Below are 11305 nucleotides of genomic sequence, written 5' to 3' on the forward strand. Positions count from 1 at the left end.
TGTCCTGCCTGCCCACAGGCGTTACTTGCAGTTCACGGTAGGCCAAGAGCACTTACAGTTCACCTGGCTCCCCTTTGGCCATACCAGTCCCCCTTGGGTGTTCACCAAGGTGATGGCAGCGGTTGCAGCTCAATTGCAGTGTTTGGGGGTTCATTCTTCCCCTATCTCAATGAGTGGCTGTTGAAGATGGGCTCGCCCCAGGCTGTCATCTCTCACCTCCAGACTACGGCGGACCTCCTTCATTCGCTGGGGTTCACGATACGCATGCCAAAGTCACACCTGACTCCCTCTCAGAAGTCCCCCTTCAATGGAGCTATTCTGGACATATTGCAGTTTCGGGCTGATCCTCCCAAGCGGTGAGTCCAGCATATTCAGGCTATGATACAGATGTTTCAGACTCAGTCCTGGATTTCGGTGAGAACAACTCTGAGGCTGCTGGGCCTCATGGCCTCCTGCGTCCTCCTGGTGACACATGCAGGATGGCATATGCAGGCTCAGCCGTGGGTCCTGAAGTTCCAGTGAACGCAGCATCAGGGAAATTTCTCTGACAAGGTCCAGATTTCAGAGGGGACCGGGAAAGATCTTTGAAAGAAGGGAGAGCCCTTCAAAGCTGTAAAAGAAGGGAGAGCCCTTCACTCGTCCTCTGAGACAGAGCTGTGAAAGAAGGGAGAGCCCTTCACTCGTCCTCTGAGACAGCGCTGTGAAAGAAGGGAGAGCCCTTCACTCGTCCTCAGGCAGTGCTGTGAAAGAAGGGAGAGCCCTTCAGAGCTGTGAAAGAAGGGAGAGCCCTTCACTCGTCCTCTGAGACAGAGCTGTGAAAGAAGGGAGAGCCCTTCACTCGTCCTCAGGCAGTGCTGTGAAAGAAGGGAGAGCCCTTCAGAGCTGTGAAAGAAGGGAGAGCCCTTCACTCGTCCTCTGAGACAGAACTGTGAAAGAAGGGAGAGCCCTTCAGAGCTGTGAAAGAAGGGAGAGCCCTTCACTCGTCCTCTGAGAAAGAGCTGATAAAAGATGGGTGAGCCCTTCACTCGTCCTCAGGCAGTGCTGTGAAAGAAGGGAGAGCCCTTCACTCGTCCTCAGGCAGTGCTGTGAAAGAAGGGAGAGCCCTTCAGAACTGTGAAAGAAGGGAGAGCCCTTCACTCGTCCTCTGAGACAGAACTGTGAAAGAAGGGAGGGCCCTTCAGAGCTGTGAAAGAAGGTAGAGCCCTTCACTCGTCCTCAGATACAGAGCTGATAAAAGATGTGTGAACCCTTCACTCGTCCTCAGGCAGTGCTGTTAAGGGAGAGCCCTTCACTTGTCCTCTGAGACTGAGCTGTGAAAGAAGGGAGAACCCTTCACTATACCCCAGAGGGAGAACTGTGAAAGAAGGGAAAGCCCTTCAGAGAAGTGAAAGAAGGGAGAGCCCATCACTCATCCTCTAAGGCAGAGCTATGAAAGAAGGGAAAGCCCTTCACCTGTTCTCTGAGGCAGCTCTGTGAAGAAGGGACAGCCCTTTACTCATACTCTGAGACAGAGCTATGAAAGAAGGTAGAGCCCTTCACTCGTCCTCAGATACAGAGCTGATAAAAGAAGGAAGAGCCCTTCACACCTCCTCTAAGACAGAGCTGTGAAAGAAGGGAGAGCCCTTCACTTGTCCTCCGAGACAGAGCTGTGAAAGAAGGGAGAGCCCCTCAGAGCTGTGAAAAAAGGGAGAGCCCTTCACTCATCCTCTGAGACAGCGCTGTGAAAGAAGGAAGAGCCCCTCAGAGCTGGGAAAGAAGGGAGAGCCCTTCACCTGTTCTCTGAGGCAGCTCTGTGTAGAAGGGAAAGCCCTTTGCTCATACTCTGAGACAGAGCTATGAAAGAAGGTAGAGCCCTTCACTCGTCCTCAGATACAGAGCTGATAAAAGAAGGGAGAGCCCTTCACTCGTCCTCTAAGACAGAGCAGTGAAAGAAGGGAGAGCCCTTCACTATACCCCAGAGACAAAGCAGTGAAAGTAGGAAGAGCCCCTCAGAGCTGTGAAAGAAGGGAGAGCCCATCACTTGTCCTCTGAGACAGCGCTTTGAAAGAAGGGAGAGCCCTTCACTCGTCCTCAGATACAGAGCTGATAAAAGAAGGGCGAGCCCTTCACTCGTCCTCTGAGACAGAGCAGTGAAAGAAGGGAGAGCCCTTCACTATACCCCAGAGACAGAGCAGTGAAAGTAGGAAGAGCCCCTCAGAGCTGTGAAAGAAGGGAGAGCCCATCACTTGTCCTCTGAGACAGCGCTTTGAAAGAAGGGGGAGCCCTTCACTCGTCCTCAGATACAGAGCTGATAAAAGAAGGGCGAGCCCTTCACTCGTCCTCTGAGACAGAGCAGTGAAAGAAGGGAGAGCCCTTCACTATACCCCAGAGACAGAGCAGTGAAAGTAGGAAGAGCCCCTCAGAGCTGTGAAAGAAGGGAGAGCCCATCACTTGTCCTCTGAGACAGCGCTTTGAAAGAAGGGGGAGCCCTTCACTCGTCCTCAGATACAGAGCTGATAAAAGAAGGGTGAGCCCTTCACTCGTCCTCTGAGACAGAGCAGTGAAAGAAGGGAGAGCCCTTCACTATAACCCAGAGACAGATCTGCGAAAGAAGTGAGTGCCCCTCAGAGCTGTGAAAGAAGGGAGAGCCCTTCACTCATCCTCTGAGACAGAGCTGTGAAAGTAGGGAGAGCCCTTCACTCATCCTCTGAGACAGCGCTGTGAAAGAAGGGAGAGCCCTTCACTCATCCTCAGAGACAGTGCTGTGAAAGAAGGGCGAGTCCTTCACTCATCCTCTGAGACAGAGCTGTGAAAGAAGGGAGAGCCATTCAGTATATACCAAAGACAGAGCTGTGAAAGTAGGAAGAGCCCCTCAGAGCTGTGAAAGAAGGGAGAGCCCGTCACTCGTCCTCTAAGACAGAGCTGTGAAAGAAGGGAGAGCCCTTCACCTGTTCTCTGAGGCAGCTCTGTGAAGAAGGGACAGCCCTTTACTCATACTCTGAGACAGAGCTATGAAAGAAGGTAGAGCCCATCACTCGTCCTCAGATACAGAGCTGATAAAAGAAGGGCGAGCCCTTCACTCATCCTCTGAGACAGAGCAGTGAAAGAAGGGAGAGTCCTTCACTATACCCCAGAGACAGAACTGTGAAAGAAGGGAGAGCCCTTCAGAGCTGTGAAAGAAGGGAGAGCCCTTCAATCATCCTCTAAGACAGAGCTGTGAAAGAAGGGAGAGCCCTTCACTATACCCCAGAGACAGCGCTGTGAAAGAAGGGAGAGCCCTTCACTATACCCCAGAGACAGAACTGTGAAATAAGGGAGAGCCCCTCAGAGCTGTGAAAGAAGGGAGAGCCCCTCACTGGTTCTCTGAGACACAGCAGTCCAGGAGACTGAGTCAAATGCAATGCTTCATGCCTGTGTGTGTCACCCTGGGCAGATGCCAGGCGGATCGCCACAGTGTGGTGCCAACCTGAACATGTGCTGCGGAGGCAGGTGCGCAGGCATCGCACCGGGCAGTTCATGCACTCCAACCATCTGCCAACCTAATAAGAAAAAACGCAAATGTACACATGAAAATGTCATGCTGCAGGCCCCCCGTACAGTCTGCATTCCCTTTGCTATCGGGCCCAGTATTAGAATTATCTGTCTCATACCTAAGGTGGCAGGAAGCTACATACAGCTTAGCTCCTTGAAGAACCACGAGTGGCGCTACACAAACCATCCAGCGATCACAAATTGTACCAAGGTGGTCATCATACAGTGTGCCTAATGTGCCAATGTCACATGATGCCAGATGGGTTGGGAGGGTCTCTGGAGTCACTGCCTTTCTGTCCTCTCTTCCATGCACCTCAGTCTGTTCGACGTCATGTGCAACAAGGTCGTCCATCATTGTTTCTGTGGGTTCTGGATCATTAAAGCATGTCCTGGCTCACTGTGTCCCAGTCACGACTAGGTACCGAAATATCAGGAGATTCCAGATTCCCCAATGTGTTGTCCACCTTCGCAGAGAAGCCTTGGCGTGTCCTCCAAATAAAAACAAGTCTGGTGAGAACCCAACACCTCCCCCAGTACTTAAGTGCTATCCAAGTCTGATAGGAACGATGTCTGATTGATTCAGCCACCTCTCTTAAAACTGCTACCAAAATACTAAGGTCCCTGGAGACAAAGTTGCCCCAAAGCCTGGCCCTTATCTCACTTACTAGAGACTAAATAGAACTAGGTGTGAGAATCATTTCACCAAGTGAGGGTATTTTCAATACGCCAACATAAGCAAGAGCAAAAAAAAATCTTTTGTGGCTTGACACCTAACTGATCACACAACATTTGAGGCACTTTGCCTTTCTTGAAAGCACAGAAAGGGAAATAACCAGAGAGAAAATAGCAAACAAGTGGAAAGCAGGAAGAGTAAGGAAAATAAAAAAATAGAGGAAAAAAGGAGTGGCACCTCACAGGCCCTGGCAAGAACTTCTATTGCTCGTCCTGGAAAAGGGCTAATTTCTCCAAAGACTGCAACAGCACTTGCAGGTAACGCACTTTCACAAGATCCATCATTTACCAGGCCAACTCCCCACACTCCTACGCTTCACTGTCCCACCCCGGGCAGAGGGTGAGATACAGAGCCCTCGTGCTTGGTCTGGGAGCACCCACTCAGAGGTGACTGTTGGAGACCCACAGGTCCTCACGGTCGACCACTGTCGCTGGCATGAGTATTGCAGAGAGGATAGCGACAAGGTGCACATGCTCAATGGTCCTCACGTTTGGATCAGCGTGCCTCACACGTGAACCTCAGGTGCAGCAACCAAAAGAAGGAAGCACATGGGTCCTTGCATCTGGGTCATCACTGCCAGCAGGGGGAGCACAGGTGCAGCAACAAAGAATGAGCAGGGAGAGCACAGGTGCAGCAACAAAGAGTGAGCAGGGAGAACACAGGTTCAGCAACAAAGAGTGAGCAGGGAGGGCACTGGCGCAGCAACAAAGAGTGAGCAGGGAGAGCACAGGTGCAGCAACAAAGAGTGAGCAGGGAGAGCACAGGTGCAGCAACAAAGAGTGAGCAGGGAGAGCACAGGTGCAGCAACAAAGAGTGAGCAGGGGGAGCACAGGTGCAGCAACAAAGAGTAAGCAGGGGGAGCACAGGTGCAGCAACAAACAATGAGCAGGGAGAACACAGGTGCAGAAAAAAAGGAAGGAAGCATATTGGCCTTTGCACTTGGGTAATTACTGCAAGTAGGGGAGCACAGGTGTAGCAATAAATAAAGGAAGCGAGCACTTTGGTCATCACTGTGAGCAGGGAGAGCATAGGTGGAGCAACAAACAAAGAAAGGAAGGAAGAAAGCACATGGGTCCTTGCACTTGGGTCATCGCTGGGAGGAGGGGGAGAACTAGTGCAGCAGTAAAGAAAAGAACCACATGGGACTTTTCACTTGGGTAATCACTGGGAGCAGAGGTGCAGCAACATAGAAAGGAAGCAGATGGGTCCTTGCATGCAGGTAGAAGCACATGGGCCATGGGCCCTTGCTTTTGGGTCACTGCTGCTAGGAGGGGGAGCACAGGTGGCACAACAAAGATAGGAAGGAACCACGTAAGTCCTTGCTCTTGGGTCATTGCTGCGAGGAGGGGGAAAGCATAAATACAGCAACAAAGAAAGGAAGGAGAGACATGGGACCTTGTTGTTGGGTTATCGCTGCGAGGAGGGGAGTATTTGTGCAGCAGAAAGGTAGGAAGCACATTGACTCTTGCAGTTGTCATTACTGCAAGCAGAGGAAACACAGGTGCAGCAACACGTGAAAAGAACACATGGGCACTTGCACTTGGGTCATCACTGCAAAGAGGGGGAGCACAGGTGCAGCAACAAAGACAGGCATCATAGGGGTGCAGGCACTGGCACAGCGCAGGATTCTGACGAAGATGGGGGGGCACTCTTATCAGGCCCTGCGTGCAGTGCCCCTAGAGCGGCTGAAAAAAATCTGCGGCCTCTCTGCCTTCACTCAGATCCGCTACAGCTGCCGAGGCCCAGGGGTCAGCTTCCAGGGCCGCTGCCGGGTAGTTGATGGGCGCACTACGGCGGTGAGCTGTGGCCAGTGCCGAGCCGGAATACATCTCCTGGGCCGCATGGTGAGGCAGAGAGGTTTGTGGGGCGTCTCGAGCAGGGGGACCCCAGCTGGTGTCAGCTGAAGAGGGTGCAGGTACTTATGTCAGCAGCTGCAGGGGAGAGCAGTGGCAGTAGAGCCTTGCATTTGGTCCAGCCCTTTATTCACAGATGCAGCCCGTCAAGGCTCTGGTGCGGCTTGGGGGTCAGGGTGAGCTTCCACCCCCCAGCCTATCCCCTCTGCTGAAATCTACCTCGCACCTTATACTACTGCTCTTTCCTACTTAACTCAACTTGTGAGGGAGGCATATTTCCAGTAACTCCGGCAGTGGCAGCAATAAGGCCCAAGGACTAGAGTGATCCTCGGAGGGCCACAGAACAGCCAAAGAAACATACAGAAGTCTTGGTAGAGCCTCATCAGAGCAACTCCAGCATATTGTGCATGCCCCATTGCAGAATAGCCACAGCATCAGCCATTGTGCCTTGTACAAGCCCCTGCATAGAGGGAGGACAGGGAAGTTATGGTGGGCATGAAAGGGTGGGTCGAGGTGGACCAGCACCACAGTACAGACTAATGAGATTCCCACTCTGTTTCAGTTCCAAGAGCTAAATCAGCTTTAACATTAACATCAATCAGGACAAACCCCCTGCCCCACCCAATTATCTCCCCAAACCCACACATTCCTCACGTCGGACTGGACAATAGCCTGCCTGAATTTATCATAACAAGAAAACATCTTCCCTTACAGCCAGTTGGGGTCTAATGAGTCACTCTGGAGTATTGGAAGAACTTTCTGGAGATTAGTTGGCGGGCATATCCGTGACCTAATAGAAGGAAGCAGGTGCTCAAGATTGGCAAGGCAGGCCCTCACTTTGTGGCGGGCTGGAAGGTTGCCCACAAGGTCTTTTTTTGTTACAAAGGAAGTCAAGTGCATTGTGTGTGTGTGGGGGGGGGGGGGGGAGAGGAACGGAGATACCAAACAAGAAATCAAATAAGTAACTGAAACAGTGGATACAAGAGGAAGTGAAGGAGAAAGGGGCCATAGGCATGGCGCACACCACGGACCTTCCAAAAATGGAGAACGCGCTCCCTGTGGGGTTCGGGAATCCGGGAAGAACTAAGCACATCAGGGTGGGACTATGGCCTATAGGTCGGGGGAGGGGGAACGGAGGGTAAACAAGAACAGAAGATTAAAAACTATGACTGAGTACTTCCCCAGGAAATTAAAAGGTAAGCCCACTCTACCAGTGGGCTCTGGTGAGAACGGCCACACAGAGTGACGTATCAAAAGGACACTCTCCCCCAATTTCTAGGCAGGATGAAGCATCTGGCATCATAGAGTTGTCCTCTGCTTCAATGGGTTGCCCAGGAAGCGGTGAACGCTACAAACCTGCCTTAGCAGTACTAGACATCAAAAGCCCACATCAGGAAAGGACAGAGGTGACAATGGCAGAGGCACACGCCAAAGACGAGGAGGAGGAACAGCTGGGCACTGCCCCAGTGAACTTACGGGTCCTTGACCTAGGCGCCACTGACAGCGTTATACCAGCAGGAATCAAGTCAGACCACCATGATTTATGAGGCAGATAAATCATTGGATAACCTCTGGGAGGGTAGATTCCAATGCAGCCTTGAGTTCTCCAAGAACCAAGATAAGCTACTGGCATCAATAAATCTTACTCTAGGCAGCAATAAAAGTACTCACCTGGCAGTTACACAAATTGGAGATTCAAAGGGACACTATGCAAACAGCAGGTATGGCTATGACAAATATGCAACCACGATCAACAACTTTGAGAAAAGAGCCACAATAAAAGACTGTCATTCCACAGATATAGTAAAAAACTAGCAAAGTAACCAGAAGTACTTACAACAATGATAAGGAACTTAAGAAATATCAAGCAGGCAAGGGTACTAAAGGTAGGGATCGAAAAAGCAAGTTTGAGCAGAAAAAAGAAGGAGGCCAGAATTCAACCAGTGGTGCAGACCACGTCAGGGTTGGTGGAAACATCATAGAAATAAAGCTACCAAGCTATGAATCAGCTAATGACAACCCAACAATTACAAACATAGTCAGTAACATTGATACGCAACCAGTCACAAGCCTGGAAGATCACAACAACTCCACAGATGAAGAAACTGAACCGCTGACAAGGTGGACAAAAAAAGTCAAAGTAAAAGACAAAAGACGCAAAGAAAGTTTCACGCAAGAAGAAGTTGGGCACCACTCTCCGAGGCCCTGCCTCAGTATGCAGAAGAGCAAACAACAAAGGAGGAAGAAACAGCAAACACAAATCCGTACCCTATATTTGGGAAAAAGATAAATCAACAAACTGCAATTGGATGCTCAGAATCCCAGGAACCAGCGATACAGGGCGTCATACTAGGGTAGACCAGTTTACAAGGGCAATCTCAGGCAGATCAGATTATCCAACCGAGCCCCAACATGATAGCGGTAGCGTGCGCCAGAACACCTAGACAAGCAGGAAGAACTCCACAGTGTAAGCCAATTTATAATAGTGGTAGACTGGGAATCAGGACACAGGCAACCCAAAATCGAACAAGGGAGGGCAGCCAGACAGGAACTATACTTCAACAGCCAGCAAATAAGGAGGTCGGCCTCCCTGTAAACAACTACACATCGCAGAAAGTAATATTTGGGCCACAATTCAGGCCAAGGTGCAGGCACGATATTCTTAATAGGGCAAACAGCCTGAAGCTCTTTCAGTACATCCCCTCGCTATCGAAAATCACAAGTGAAGATCTCCTCAGCATCCAATTTGAAGCAGGAGGGAAGAACATTTCAGGGATGATATACTACAGCAACATGGAAAAATGCCAGCCTTGCTAAATGGTTCTGCAGGAAAGAGGAAGCTTGGACGACAGGGGCATATTGGTCCAAAAATATAAGGGAGGAAAATTAACCCCATGCACTGGCCGGGCTAACAAGAGTGCAAAATGAACATTACAACGATCGAGAGATAGCACAAGGCCTGCTAAGGGGGTCCACTAGGGCACAACCACTCCCTAGCTCTAAGAAATAGAACATGCTGTACAGACCGAACGAAAAGCCAAACCAGAGAGGAATAGTAAGTTCTGCCTTAACAGCACCACAGCACCTCTGCTTTAACAGAGGAAGTCCCACAGCACCTCTGCCTTAACAGAAGAAGTCCCACAGCACCTCTGCTTTAACAGAGGAAGTCCCACAGCACCTCTGCCTTAACAGAGTAAGTCCCACAGCATCTCTGCTTTAACAGAGGAAGTTCCATAGCACCTCTGCCTTAACAGAGGAGATCCCACAACACCTCTGCTTTATCAGAGGAAGTCCCGTAGCACCTCTGCCTTAATAGAGGAAGTCCCACAGCACCTTTGCTTTACCAGAGGAAATACCACAGCACCTCTGTTTTAACAAAGGAAGTCCCACAGCACCTCTGCCTTAACAAAGGAACTCCCACAACAAGGCCAGTACCACGCAATTTTGAACATGGGGGCAAAAGCAACAGACACTCCTAGCGTAAAGAAGGCCCATCAGGGGCCATTGAGTAATACTGCAGTAACAAAGCACGTAACTGAAGCAAATACAAGATTCAGAGGTAAAAAGTCCAGGATCAACCTTATCTCTTGGAGTGCTGCTGGCACTTCAAGAGTGCTAAATAGAGAACATGCAATTAAAAAAATGCAGGAGGGGGGTGCCCTTTGCCCGCAAGAGGCTTGGGTGGCCAACGATACACACATGGAAGGCTTCACTGGCTTCCATAAAACAGTGAGGAAATTTCACATGTATGGAAGGCCATCTGGTGGCATCTCGATATAAATAAAACATGCACTAGACTTCACGATTAAATACATCAAACTGGAGATGGATATGCTGCAGGCTGCCATTTTGGAAACCAAACAAGACAAAGAAGGAAAGCTGTGACTATTAATAACCAATGTGTACCTCAACAAACGCGCACAGCCTGGAAGCTGGAGACAACCACAACAGTGACTTCCACATCAGTGGAGGTGCTGGGCGCACAACCATCCACACCCTCAGTAATTAAAGGGGACTTCAACTTGCACCACCTGGCGGCAGATGAGATTAATAATGATGGTATTATGCCAGCAGAAATCCCCTCTGACCACTTTCTTGAAGCCTAGGAATTCCCTTCTGAAGAGGCTCTGGCCAAGGAACATGGGCTTAACGTACCCAGCATCTTTCCGTTCAAGAATTGTACAACAATTAATTATACCTTTATAAGTAATACCCTCAAACAACTTATGTTAGGTTTCTTAATGATTTGATAGGGGCAGATGTTTTTCACCAATGTATGCAGAAAGCAGCTACCAGCAGCGATCCTGGGCTCATGACGGGGCTCTTTGCTGCAGCCAAAAATTGAAGAAAAGCAAGAATACAGACCCAAAAAACTACAGACTAATTGGGATGCTGGACATAAAAGGAAAAGCAAAAGTGAGCAAGCTACTAACAAAATGTACAAATGGACTAAAGAAAAAGATTCTATCACTCTGCCAAACTGGGATCTACAAAGGTGGGTCAACTATCGAAAATTGTTGGAAATGGCCCTCTTTGCAGGGTTATCCCCAAACCTTTTGCCTTCTTCCTCCTGTTTTTTCAGATCTGTTTTGCTGGGTTATTGTCTCTGCACACTTTAACACTGCTAATCAGTGCTAACGTGCAAATGCTCCCAGGTAAATTGTATTGGTGATTGGTTTATCCATGGTTGGCATATTTAATTTATTGGTAACTCCCTAGTAAAGTGCACTAGAGGTGCCCAGGGCCTGTAAATCATATGTTACTAGTGGGTATGCAGCACTGGTTGTGCCACCCACATTAGTAGCCCTGTAAACATGTATCAGACCTGCCACTGCAGTGTCTGTGTGTGAAATTTTTAACTGCCAATTCTACATGGCAAGTGTACACGCTTGCCAAGCCTAAACATTCCCTTTTTATACATATAAGGCACCCCTAAGCTAGGCCCTAGGTACCCCCATGGACAGGGTGCAGTGCATGTTAAAGGTGGGACATGTACATGTGTGGTTTTACATGTCAAATTCGGTTTTAACTGTGCAAAGCCCATCTCTCTCATAGGTTAACAAAGTGCAGATTCCCTTTGAGAGCACATAGAAATATGGAGCTCAGGGTCTCTGAACTCAATTAAAAATACATCTGTTAGTGCATTTGGTTTTTAGATTGTTAGTTTGAATATGCCACTTTTAGAAAGTAAGCATTTTCTTGCTTAAAC

Source organism: Pleurodeles waltl, chromosome 10, assembly GCF_031143425.1.
Source record: "Pleurodeles waltl isolate 20211129_DDA chromosome 10, aPleWal1.hap1.20221129, whole genome shotgun sequence".
NCBI classification, from domain to species: Eukaryota; Metazoa; Chordata; class Amphibia; order Caudata; family Salamandridae; genus Pleurodeles; species Pleurodeles waltl.